We start from the raw sequence: 14,623 nt of genomic DNA on the forward strand, positions 1-14,623 counted from the left end.
GATGAAAAGCCAAAATTAATACGTTGGGATCTACTTCTACAAGAATTTGATATCGAGATACGCGATAAGAAGGGAATGGAGAATGTAACATCCGACCACTTATCAAGGCCAGAACACCCGCATTTGGAAGCATTGGAAGAAGATAAAATTGGAGTTGACTTTCCGGACGAGTACATTTTGGTTACCACGGGGGAAGAGCCATGGTTTGCAGATATAGCTAATTACTTAGCTACCCAGTACATTCCAAAAGACTTTACCCACCAACAAAAGAAGAAATTCTTTTCAGAAATTAAATACTACTTTTGGGATGAGCCATATCTTTTCTGAAGCTGCGCAGATGGGATCATAAGGAGATGTGTATTCGGGAATGAAAGCCAAGAAATTTTGGAGCATTGCCATAGCGGGCCTACCGATGGACATCATGGAGCACACTACATTGCTAAGAAGATATTTGATATTGGGTTTTATTGTCCCACAATTTTTAAAGATGTTACCCAATATGTCAAAGAGTGTGATGCATGCCAAAGAGTGGGAAACATATCATCCCGAAACGAGATGCCACAACATAGTATTCAAGTGTGTGAAGTGTTTGACGTATGGGGGATCGATTTCATGGGACCATTTCCAATGTCAAAAGGAAACAAATATATTTTGGTGGCGGTCGATTTTGTATCCAAGCGGGCGGAGGCACAAGCTTTACCAACAAATGATGCTCGGGTGGTGGTGCGCTTTCTAAAAAAAGTTATTCTCAAGATTTGGAGTTCCTAAAGCCCTTATTTGTGACCGAGGCACTCACTTTGCCAATGATCAATTAGAAAAGGTGTTAAGGAAATATGGGGTAACCCATAAATTTTCTACATCTTACCATCCACAAACTAGTGGGCAAACTGAAGTGGCGAATAGAGCATTAAAAAGAATTTTGGAGAGATCGGTGGGTAGTAATCGAAAGGAATGGTCAGATAGGCTAGATGATGCACTTTCGGCCTTCCGAACAGCTTTCAAAACACCTATTGGTACTACACCATATAGGCTAGTTTATGGGAAGCAATGTCATTTACCGGTGGAAATAGAGCATAAAGCTTTTTGGGCTTTAAAAATGTGCAACTTTGATATAGCTGAACTTAGAAACAATCGGTTGATGCAATTGAATGCTCTTGAAGAACTTAGGAATGAGGCTTATACTAGCTCCTTGATTTATAAAGCAAAAACCAAGAGTTAGCATGACAAAAGAATCAAGGGTAATAAAGACTTTCATGAAGGGAAAAAAGTGTTACTTTTTAATTCAAGGCTCAAACTCTTTCCGGGCAAACTAAAGTCAAGATGGGATGGTCCATTTCTAGTGAAGAAGGTTTTTCCACATGGAGCTATCGAGTTATTATCAAAAGATGGCACTCCTTTCAAAGTTAATGGACATAAGGTGAAAAAATATGAAGAAGGAATCCCGAGGAATGAAGACCTAGAAGAAGGGTTGCTGTTGGAGGGCATGGCAGAATCGTAGAGCGGGAAGGAGTCCAGCTAACGACTCCTTAAAAATAAGCGCTTCTGAGAGGCAACCCGAGTTAGAGTTTGCATTTCTTTTCCTTTTATTTTTCTTTTTCACTTTTAGGATCTGTTTTCTTTTCATTCTTCTTCTGAAATTATGCTTAAAATGATTGCTTGAGGGCAAGCAATGCTCGAAGTGTAGGGTGGTGGTTTAAAAAATCGAGTTTTTTTCAAACTCACTAAGCTTCGTGCTTATAGTGTTTTGTGTTATATGTTTCAGGTTTTCTCAGGATCACAGGACGGCACCGGCTCGATTGTACACACCAGAAGAAGCGTTGGTTTTGAGGATCCTGGCCTATTAATTGATTGAACAAAAGAGTTATGTATTGTAATTTAAACAAAAAGGGAGATTTTTATGAAAAGTGTTAAAGAGACAAATGATTTTAAACAAAAAAAATTGTTTTAAAAAAATCCGGTGTTACAAGTTGGTATCAGAGCCTTGGTTTGAGGGATTCAGATGCACCTTCGGGTAATCTGGACTCAAACTGAGGAAGTAAGAAAAGTTTTCAAAAAAAATTGATTTTCTAAAAGTTAATAAGAGTTCAAAGAGAAAGCAAGAAAGAGAAGTGTGTACAATCAGCCAGAGCCCGAACGGTGATTTCCCAAAATACCTTTACTTTTGTATTATGAGATATTATTGATACATTTTATGAGATATTATGCATGCTAGAGACAGGCTAGGTGATGTGTGTGAAACAAACTAGTTTTAATCCTACTAACTTAAACACAAAGAAGAACACACAAAAGGCAGTGTACCTATCGATTAGCAGTTTAGTTCAGGTAAGTAGGGTATCGAACACAGGGAATGGTAAACAATTAAAATAAATGCTAATATTATCTAAATAAAACAAGTAATAGAAAGAGGGTTTTCTCTAGTTTTGCAAGACTAGAAACTTAAACAATTAACTAAAACTTAAACTAAGAAACTAAGAGCTAGGCAAATAAAAATCGACTAAATTCATTAATAAAGAGGACTTCTGTTTAGGTTCGACTCATTTGTTCCCATGGATGATTTCAATGTACCGGATTAATTCTTCATTGGCTACCGACTAAGATGATTAGTTTCACGTTCGTTATTACTAATCCTTAGGAAACAAATTAACTCAAGCAGTGGCCAGTTGTCTAAATTAACGGATTTCCTAGCTATTGATTCGGGTTAAATAAGACTTGTAATGGTTAATTAAATTGGCCCTTCAATTAACCTCTTGCTGACGTTCATCAAACAATCTTACACATTAACTTACCTATCTTCTAGTTAATTCTAGTTTCACATTCGTTATTCCTAGACATACAACTATGTGGTCACAATAAATCATATGAAATTAATAACTAAGAGATGTTCATATAACTTAATTACTAATTTATTAACAGAAGAATAGTTATTGTTAACACATAAGGTTCTTTAACAAGCTTAATAAAACATAATCACCAATTAAAATTAATCCTAATCAAATATTCAATCCATGTTCACAAATTCATCTTCCTAAACAGAAGTTATGAGTTTTTAGCTCATGATTAAAGCAGAAACAAGCTCAAAAACGAAATCAATTGGTAAAAACATAGTTCAAACAAGAAATTAGGTAAAGAGTAAACTTGATTTTGCCTTGATTCTCCTTAAAATTGAATGTAGGGTTGATTCCCTTGCTTCCCATGCTCCAGCAGCACCTTTAGTCGACAATTGGCCTCCAAGGGTTTACCTATATGCTAGGGTATCGATCTGAAAGTCCCTTTATATTGATTTTCACAAAATAGGGGCTACTCAGCGAGTCCAGTGACCTACTCGGGGAGTCCGTCACTTAAAACCCGTGTACGACAAGTCAGCGCGTCTAGAATCGCGAAACTTCTGACCAACTCAGCGAGTTGATGGCCTACTCGCCGAGTCCATTTGGAATCAACATTTTCTCAAAACATGAAAGTCGTCCGAAATTGTGTCTAGTTTTCAGAACATTTTGAATCCCGTCAATTGGAGTTACGGTTCATGAGCTATCGTCAAAACACTGACGAGGGGTCAAGCTGTGCAACAACATCCTTCTTTCTTCAAAATCCAAGATCCAAGCTTCTAATCGCTAGTTCTGCTTCCTTTTCCATCCGAGCATGTAATTGTTGTTGAAAAATGAAATTATAAACTAATTAAGCACCTTTTGTTCATTAAATGAGATAAAATCAACATAAAGTATTAAGGTAATGCATGAATTTTATAACTAGATATGCTCATATCACTAGGTATTTCATATCATAGGACTAGAGTGGCCTGATTTGTGATGCCTTAGCCTAGGAGTTGCTGTTATATGTGATGTGCTTTTGAGAATGTGATGAGTGAGAGTATTCAGATGGAATCCTTTTAGGGGATTTGAGTAGAGGAGTAATCTAGGAGAGATGCCTAGATGAGTATTCTGGTGCTTATCGAAAGAATACTTAGAACCCGTGACGGGTAGATTTGGAGAGTTTGGTGGAACTTTTGAGAATGTGCAGAGCAAGCGGAGTTATCAGCCAGAGTGAATTCTCTATATTCTTCGATGCCCGAATGCTGCTTGCTTTGTGGTTTGTGGAACTCTCGATGATGGGAGTCTGCTACCAAGTGAATATGAAGATATTCAGGAGGTAGATGGCTGGCATCATTAGGAGCTCTTCAATGGCTGATGGCGGAAAAGTGGGAAGACCAAGGAAGGGCCTAGCGGGTAACCTTAGCCAGAAGAGTATGCTGGCAGAGTAGAGCATTTCGCTGAGGAGCGAGCACGCGTGACGGAATTGGGGAACGAGAGGGTTGAGCAGCTACTTAGGAACTCTTTGATGGTCTGTGTGGAAAGTATGGGTAGATGTGGCATGTAGTATAGTCCCGTACTACCGAAAGCAGAGGACCCATACTCGATATAGGGAGTATTCTGAAGGTTCTAAGGAGCAGATTGAGAAGTGATGTTATGTTTCGAGTACCGTGCATCAGAGCATATTAAGGAGTGATGTTATGGTTCGAGTACCATGCATCGGAGCAGATTGAGGAATGATGTTATGGTTCGAGTACCATGCATCGCAGCAGATTGAGGAGTGATGTTATGGTTCGAGTACCATATATTGTAGCAGATTGTGAAGGTATTTCATGGGCTGAGTACCATGGTTCTTAGCAAATGATGCTTGTGATTCTCTGGTTGTCCGGTCAGGATTGATTGGTGGAATTTGGACGCGATGGGGTTTTAGGCCTGAGGGCCATGACTAAGTCCGAAGAGGCATCCCTTGAGAGGGAGGTCGAGAGTATCTCAGATTATTTTGGTAAGATGTCAGATGTAGTCGGAAGAATCAGGAATTAGTAGAGAAGCCATTTATGGGGGATTGCGGTCTGAGTGAGCAATCAGCCGATGGAGGAGATGTCACCTTCTGTGACCTGATGGGTGCTATTTATGTTTACTATGGGAAGTAGGAGAGGCGTGAGATTTCAGTTTTGGGTTTAGGAGTAAACCCTACGGGTTGACATTGATGACGATTTTTTCCACCAGAGTCAGTGGGGACTGGGATGGTCAAGGACCACATTACACCCTAATTGAGTATAGTAGGGCGTGTGGTAGCGGTATCAGCGGGTAATCCAGACGAGTATATCAGAGCGGTGGCTCTTCTGTCTATGATGGGTATTGAGTATGGTAGGGGAGTCCCTGTACTTGTGATGATTCACGTGTTGGGACGGGGGTTGAGAAGTCGAGGATGAGGAGTATGATGATTTATTGTTTCAGTCTAAGAGTCAGTGATAGTACTAGACAGTGGAGATGTTCGGTATTGGGATGGTATGAGACTTCGAATGGCTAGAGGCAATCGTGATGAGAAGTTCCTGAGGATTTCTTCGGAGATTTAGGGTTTTTGAGGTTTCTTTATCTTTACGTGGGGAGATCATTGGGCGTTGTGTGGCACCTTCCAAGCGTAGGTGCGATCTTTCTAGAGGAAATCATATGTGGGGTAGAGTGTTGATGCGTCAATTGGTGATGGTTCGAACCCTAAGTGGGGGAGAACTAGGTTTTTTATTGAGGGAACCAGAGATTTGTGCAAGAGCGGTTAGGGGTTGGATACAGAAACCTGCGGCTCGAATTCATGAGACCAGGCTCATTGGTGATCAAGGAAAGGTGCAGAGCGAGATAATGCATGTGGTATGTGTCTGAGAAAGGATGGATGTCTCCACAGCAGGTGGCCAATGGTTAAGAATCTGGTGGTGGTCAGGGTCGTTTCAAGTGGAAGAATCATAATGATGGTATGGGCAGTTGAGAACTTCTGGGTCGAAGTATGGATTGTATATGCCCCTTTTTGGGGTGGATAGAAGATTATCGGGCAGCCAACTCCCGGGCCGGTAAGTGTATTCTTGCTTGGATTTTGAGCAGTAGGGGAAAGGGTTTCGGAGGATCATTAGCGTGTTCTGAAGCGTTAGCGCTTTCTTTGTATTCCAATTGAGTGTTTGGATACATTGAATTTGCGCATTGGATAAAATGATGAATTATTTATGGGGTTCAGAGGAAATGTATTGTTGTATCTGTATGGTGCTGGGAGTAGGAGATCAGTGGTTGAGACAGGACATCGTGATGTTCTGCAATGGTGTTCCGTGGTACCCAGGTATAATGTCCCGATTTAGGAGTTATTTAGAATCTTGATTTTGAGACGACTAGTGGTGTATCATGTATCTAGGGTTCTAGTGGGAGCCCTTCGGGTATTGACATCAAGAGGGATTATTTAAGAAAGTGGATCTCCGCAGAGGTAGGTATTTTGTGATAGCGGTTGCCGCCAGAGTCTGTGATGCATATGTGGGAAAAATGTGTGTAGCTATCTATGATAGTCTACGGAGTATGAGTTAGTGGACGTAGTGTGGCGTTATAAGAAGAATGAGAGTATTGGGTGAAGCTACGAGAAGCCGTAGTATTCACTAGTCAGAGGGTGTTGTGATGCTACAGGGAGCCGTAGTACTCACAAGTCAGAGAGAGGGAGTCGTGGTACTACGGGGAGCCGTAGTACTCACTAGTCAGTTGGTGTCGTGGTGCTACGGGGATCCGTCATACTCACTAGTTAGAGGTTGTCGTGATGTCTCGAGGAGCCATAGTACTCACTAAACGGCAAGAGAGTGTGATGATTGAGTGTTCTCCGATCAGTGTATGATGCAGAAGAGTTTTAGGCTTGAGTAGCCCTAGTATTGAGTTTTTAGAGCCTGGTGGTTGAACCAGGGTTGAGACTGGGGTCTCCGTCTCTGTCTGGGCTAAGTCGATTTTCAGTTGGATGGTAGTTTCATTGAGAATTTTGTGACTTGTGTGTCAGAGGGCCCAGATAGTTTATGTGAAGAGGAAGTTAGTGGGAGCTCTTCTGTGGAGAGCCTAGCGGATTTGTACGTGAGGGAGGTGGTATCGCGGCTCGGAGTACCGATCTCGATTGTCTCAGATCGAGATGTACGTTTCACTTCTTATTCTAGAAGAAATTCCATGAGGAGTTGGGCACGAGGTTGCGTTTTTTATTACCGCCTACCACCCACAATCTGACGGGCAGAGTGAGCGGACAATTCAGACACTCAAGGACATGCTTCGGGCATGTGTATTGGATTTCAGAGGGAGTTGGGACACGTACTTACCCTTGGCTGAGTTTTCCTATAAAAACAGCCATCATTCGAGCATTGGTATGCCACCCTTTGCGCAGTTGTATGGGAGGAGGTGTAGGACTCCCATTTGCTGGGGAGAGGTAGGGCAACGTGCGATGGGTAGTACAGAGGTTGTGCTTCAGACGACCGAGCAGATTCAGCAGGTCAGACAGAGGTTAGTGACGGCCCAGAGCCGTCAGAAGTGTTAGGTGGATAGACGACGGTTAGAGCTCGAGTTCCAAGTCGGCGACTTCGTACTCCTGAAGGTATCTCCTTGGAAAGGAGTGATCCGGTTTAGAAAGAGGGGCAAGCTGGGACCCCGGTATATTGGTCCTTTCAGTGTGACCGCCAGGGTGGGCATGGTAGCGTACTGTTTGGAGCTACCTGCGGAGTTGATTCAGATTCATGATACCTTCCACATGTCTCAGTTGAGGAAGTGTATTGTCGACAAGTCCGCAGTGGTATCATTAGAGGATATTCAGGTGGATGCGAGCCTGAACTATGTTGAGAGACCAGTGGCGATTATGGATCGGAAGATCAAGGTTCTGAGGAACAAGGAAGTGACCCTGGTGCAGGTCCAGTGGCAACATCGGAAAGGGTCCGAGTTGACTTAGGAGCCGGAGCGAGAGATGCATGAGCAGTATCCAGAGCTGTTTTTAGAGTAAGACTTCGAGGATGAAGTCTGATTCTAGTGGGGGACAATTGTAACATCCGGATTCCCAGGTACATTATTTATTCTTTATTTTGGAGGGACTCGGCGAGTTGATGCTTAGACTCGCCGAGTATAGTCGCGAATTCCATCCGGGTTAATGATCGGACTCGGCGAGTCGAGTAATGGACTCAACGAGTCCGCGCTGTTTAATGAAGCCGTAATTCCCGGGGGTTGAGACCTATTTAAAGGGGCTTATAGCCACCAATTGCGGCTACCAGACCCCTGAGTGAAACCATAAGTGATCTAGAGCATTTGTGAGGAAGAAGAGGCCATTTTTGATCCTTCTGTGGGTGTTTTTGAAAGAAGAAGGTGACCAAGGCAAGAGGGAGCTGAAGAGGGTGCTATTCTGTGGATTTCAGAGCCTAAGGACTTCATATTGAGGTATATATTCAATCCCTTTTCAGTTTCGGTTGTTAATTCTTGAGAGTTAGGGTTTCTAGCCCATTTAGAGTGTGAATGATGGTGCAATTGGTCCCTTCTTGTGTTGAGGCTTCGGATCTGGATCCAAAGAGGTCCATAGATTTTAACTACTTGATCTTTATGGGGTGACATTGGGTAATACGAGCTTAGGATGACATATTGAGGCCATTATCTTCAAATAGAGCCATTGGGTCTTTGCATGGGCATCAAGATCCAGACTTTATGTGTTTATATTGCTTATGGAGGCCAGATCTATGGGTTAAAGGAACGGATCTGACCTCAGATGGTCATTTGAGCTTGATCAAGGCATAAACTCGCCGAGTCCCAAGAACAGACTAGACGAGTAGGGCAAGGGTTTTCCCATAGTTCACTCAGTGAGTAACTTGCCGAGTTGGGGGGATGAGTTGGTGAGTCACAGGGAAATCGAGGACTAGAGTTCAAGGCGGAACTCACCGAGTTCATAATGGGACTCGGCGAGTTGAGTCGGGGTGGCCCCACGATTCATGTCAAGTGTAACCCGTCGATCAGGGGAAAGACTCGACGTGTCATGCGAGACTAGAGGGACAGTGGACACGCGTAGACTCGCCGAGTCGCCGAAGTGCACTCGGCGAGTCGAGTCAAAGTTTGACCGTTGACTTTGTTGACTTTGAGGGTTTGGTCAACAATGGGGTCTTTGTGTCAAGAGAGGGGTAAAATGGTCTTTCACCCTTCTGAGGGTGCCAAGAAAGAGTTGAGTCTAGTCTCGAGAGTTATATTTATGAGAGTATTTACTTTATGTGATTAGGCGGAGGCTAGACCATATTTCTACCGAGTCAGAGATTTACAGAGACATCTGAGGTGAGTCTTCTCACTATACTTTACCTAGAATGGTAACAGAGTTATGTGACAAATTTATTGTATGTTATCTATGCGATGTGTGGCACTACAGTATTTCTATGTGATTTATGTTGTGTGTATATCAGAGTTAGGACCGGAAGGTCCATAGAGCTAGGACCAAAGGGTCCACATAGTTAGGTTTAGAGTTATGTGCCAGTGTATTTGTATGCTATTTATTTTATGGGATTCATTGTGGTATGTGATATGCATGATACAGAGTTATCAGAGTTAGGACCTTTGGGTCCATAGAGTTAAGTCCAGAGGGTCCACAGAGAGTTGGGACTGGGGGTTTCACTGAGACACACCGACCAGAGGGTCAACAGAGTTATAGCCTTGAGCGGCTAATATGTGTTAGAGTGGTATTTTCGGGAACTCAGTAAGCTTCGTGCTGACAGTGTTTTGTGTTATATGTTTCAGGTTTTCTCAGGATCACGGGACGGCACCGGCTCGATTGTACACACCAGAAGAAGCGTTGGTTTTGAGGATCCTGGCCTATTAATTGATTGAACAAAAGATTTATGTATTGTAATTTAAACAAAAAGGAGATTTTTATGAAAAGTGTTAAAGAGATAAATGATTTTAAACAAAAAAATTTGTTTTAAAAAAATTCAGTGTTACAAGTTGGTATTAGAGCCTTGGTTTGAGGGATTCGGATGCACCTTCAGGTAATCTGGACTCAATCTGAGGAAGTAAGAAGAGTTTAAAAAAAATGATTTTCTAAAAGTGAATAAGAGTTTAAAGAGAAAGCAAGAAAGAGCAGTGTGTACAGTCAGCCAGAGCCCGAACGGTGATTTCCCAAAATACCCTTACTTTTGAATTATGAGATATTATTGATACAATTTATGAGATATTATGCATGCTAGAGACATACTAGGTATTTCATATCTTAGGACTAGAGTGGCCTGATTTATGATGCCTTATCCTAGGAGTTGTTATATGTGATGTGCTTTTGAGAATCTAATGAGTGAGAGTATTCAACTGGAATCCTTTTAGGGGATTTGAGCAGAGGAGTAATCTAGGAGAGATGCCTAGATGAGTATTGTGGTGCTTATCGAAAGAATAATTAGAACCCGCGAGGGGTAGAGTTGCAGAGTTTGGTGGTACTTTTGAGAATGTGCAGAGCAAGCAAAGTTATAACCCATAGTGAATTCTCTGTATTCTTCGATGCCCGAATGCTGCTTGCTTTGTGCTTTGTGGAACTCTCGATGATGGGAGTCTGCTACCAAGTGAATATGACAATATTCAGGAGGTAGATGGTTGGCATCATTAGGAGCTCTTCAATGGCTAATGGCGGAGAAGTGGGAAGATCAAGGAAGGGCCTAGGGGGTAACCTTAGCCAGATGAGTATGCTGGCAGAGTAGAGCATTTCGCTGAGGAGTGAGCATGCGTGACGGAATTGGGGAACGAAAGGGTTGAGCAGCTACTTAGGAGCTCTGGGATGGTCCGTGTGGAAAGTATGGGTAGATGTAGCAGGTAGTATGGGCCCGTACTACCGAAAGTAGAGGACCCATACTCGATACAGGGCTAACACTGGGGCTTCGCATAACTTCCTGTGAAGTGTCTCGAACGAGGTCTGCTGCTCCGGACCCCAAGAAAACGCAACACCCTTCCGGGTCAACTTGGTGAGTGGCACAACGATCTTGGAGAAATCCTTAATAAATCTCCGATAATAGCCGGCCAATCCCAGAAAACTCCGGATCTTGGTGGGTGATCTCGACACCTCCCACCTCATAACCGCCTCAATCTTGGCCGGGTCGACCAATATCCCCTTCTGGTTAACGAGATGCCCCAAAAACTGGACCTCTCGTAACCAGAACTCACATTTGGAGAACTTGGCATAAAGCCTCTCCGATCTCAGAACTCCGAGGATCTCCCTCAAATGCTCCTCATGCTGCTCTCTGGATCTCGAATACAAAAGAATGTCGTCGATGAACAGGATCACCGAGCGGTCCAACATTGGTCTGCACACCCTGTTCATGAGATCCATGAACACCGCTGGTGCGTTGGTGAGTCCGAAAGGCATCACCACAAATACGTAATGCCCATAATGAGTCCGGAAGGCTGTCTTCTAGACGTCCTCCTCCCGCACCCTCACCTGATGATACCCAGACCTCAAATTGATCTTGGAGAACCAAGATGCTCCCTGCAACTGATCAAACAAATCATCGATCCTTGGAAACGGGTAATGGTTCTTGACCGTTAGCTTATTCAGCTCACGATAATCGATGCACATCCGAAGCGAGCCATCCTTCTTCTTGACAAAAAAGATAGGCGCTCCCCAAGGAGAACTGCTCGGCCTGATAAACCCCTTCCCCAGTAGCTTTTGAAGCTGCAAGGATAACTCCTGCATCTACGGAGGCGCAAGGCGATACGGCGGCTTAGCGATAGGCGCACCTCCTGGAACCAACTCAATACCGAACTCTACCTGCCTCTCCGGAGGCACACCCGTCAAGTCCTCTGGAAACACATCCGGAAACTCACACACTATCGAGACCTCATCAACTGACTTCGGTCTCTCAGTATCAACCCTCGCATCCATCACATATGCCACAAAACCCCTATAACCTTGCTGTAAACTCTGTCTCGCTCTAGCGGCCGAACAAAATGCTGACCCCATACATGTACCCTCGTCGTACGCCGTAAGAACTCCCCCACTAGGGTCTCGAATCGTCACCAATTGACGCTTGCAGTCTATCACAGCTCCATATCGCGTCAACCAATCCATACCCACTATGACACACACATCCCCCATCGCAATCGGAATCAAATCTATCGGAAACTCCACCCCGAAGATCTCAAGGACACATCCTTGAATCACATCCGAAGCGTACACTGCTCGATCATCAGCTATTGAAACTTGCAGAGGCCGATCCAACGCCTCTCGACGGACACTCATATGCCGACTAAATGCTACGGAAACAAACGACCGACTCGTACCCGAGTCAAATAATACCAACGCAGGCATAGAACTCACAAGAAAAGTACCTACATATATCATCATATAACCATAAAATCTCAACTCAAATAAAAGATGAAAAGAAAATACATACCATCCACAACATCGGGCGCCGCGTGGACCTCCTCCGCGGTCATCTGAAATGCTCTCCCACGAGCCCTCGGGGCCTCGGCCTTCACCAGCCGAACCTCGGTAACCCTAGCAGCAGGTGTAGATCCCTGCGCTGATCCCTGAAGAAGCTGCGGGCACTCGGCCTTCCGATGATCAGTCTGGTTGCAATGAAAGCAAACCGAGAATCCCTTGGGCCACTCCCTCGCGATACGCCCCTCCTTCCCACACTTGTAGCATACCCCAGCCCTGCACGAACCCTCATGGCTCTTACCTCACTTCCCACAAGTGTGGCCCTTCGCGCCCCCAGATCTCAAATCAGCGGGTCTAGCCCGCTTGGCTGCCGGCTGAGACTGAGTTGGCTGTTGATCCATCCTCTGAGACTCGGCCTCCTCCCTGGCCTGAGTCTCCAGCTCGATCTCCCTCTTCCGGGCATTTTCCCGGAGCTCAGCAAATGTCAGGTAAGTCGAGTTCGTCACGAACTTCCGAATATCTCTCCTCAGAACACCCAGATAACGGCTCATACGAGCCTGCTTAGTCGACACCTGCTCAGGGCAAAACATTGCCCTCTCATGGAACTTCTTGGTGATGACTGTTACCGAATCAGTACCCTGCTTGACGGTCAAGAACTCCTGGATCAACCGTTTCTTATCTACCGGGGGAACATACTCCTCTCGGAACATAGCGGTGAACCTCTCCCAGGTCACCTCAAAAATCTCAGCCACAGTAAAGTTCGTTGTCACGAACTTCCACCAATCCTTCGCTCCCAGGCAGAGCTGGTTCAAGGCGAACCGAACGCTCAAGTGCTCTGGACAAGAGCACATATAGAAACATCCCCTGATGTCAGAGATCCATCTCATAGCGGCAATCGGGTCCTGCGTCCCGTTGAACTCTGGTGGCTTTGTGTTGCTGAACTCCCGGAACATCAACGAGTCACCTCCCTGAGGTCTGGCAGCTACAACAGCAGCAGTAGCTGCAGCTGCAGCAGCCTCAGTCAACACTGCGTACCGCTCATCAAAAGTCTCAATCAATGTGGTCTTGATGTCCCCAAACATCTTAGGAATCTCAGCCCGGATGGTAGCAGCCACCTCCTCATGAATCAACCGACGGATCTCCTCGTTGCTGACACCACTGTTCTCAGGTGTGTGTCGAGTCCCAACCATGATGCCTCTGAAATACAACAAAAATTATCAGAGATGCGATCGAACATGCTCATACTTGATGGCGCAACCCTACTTGTCCTCTGTCGTCCAAAAGATTCTTACATGAAATGCCCACTGATCCGGTGTCTTCAGTAGTACAGACCCAATACTACTGACCACACCGCATCAGCATTCACTTCAAGTCCTCCTCCTTGGATCTTGGATTACAAGTACTCTATTCTCATGAGCTCCTAACTGCTATCACTCGCCCTCAAAGCTTCTCAGCAGTAGAAAACTCCTAGGCTAAGGAATCACAAATCAGGCCACTGTAGTCCTAATATGTATACTTAGCCTACTCTAGCATGCATAATATAACATATCTCGTAACACATAAAGTAAGGGTACTTTTGGGGAATTCGTCGTTCAGGCGCTGGCTGATCGTACACATGGCTCTGCTTTGTTTGTCTCAAAAATCTTTTACTCTTTTCAAAAAATTTTACTTCATTATAAAAATTTTCCTCAATTCCTCAGTTTGAGTTCAGATTCGCCCGAAGATGAATCCGAATCCCTCAAACCAAGGCTCTGATACCAACTTGTAACAACGTAAATTTTCAAAACGGTTTTTTTTTTATTTTCAAAACATCCATTTACTCACAAAATAACATCAACCATATTGTATCAAATGCATTTATCACAAAAACATCTCCCCAGAATCCAAAACATAAACTCCTCAAGTGTGTACGGATCATGCCGGCGCCTTCCCGTGCTCATCACTGGTACCTGAAACACATCACACAACAGCTGTAAGTATAAATGCTTAGTGAGTTCCCTAAAATACCGCATAAAACACATACGCCCCTCAAGGCTATAATACGACCCTCCGGTCGATGTGTCTCAGCGGGACCCTCCAGTCCCGTAGCTCGTTGGACCCTCTGGTCCGGTCATAGCTCCTTTGGCCCTCCGGCCCTATCTGTATCGTTGGACCCTTCGGTCCGATCTACAACAACATACAACATATACATAACACATAGCACATAATCTCATACATAACACATATGACCCTCTAGTCTACACAATATACCACTCTAGGTAATGTATAGTGAGAAGACTCAGCTCAATGTCTCGGTAAATATCTGACTCGGAATAAATGTGATCTAGCCTCCGCCTAATCACACAAAGTAATACACTCATAAATACAACTGCACTCAACCCTAAAAGTCAACAAGGTCAACAATCATCTTTGACCGGACTTGGCAAGTGCACTATGGCGACTCGGC

This window comes from Lactuca serriola, chromosome 3 (assembly GCF_051521515.1).
Source record: "Lactuca serriola cultivar US96UC23 chromosome 3, Lser_US96UC23_V15, whole genome shotgun sequence".
NCBI lineage: Eukaryota > Viridiplantae > Streptophyta > Magnoliopsida > Asterales > Asteraceae > Lactuca > Lactuca serriola.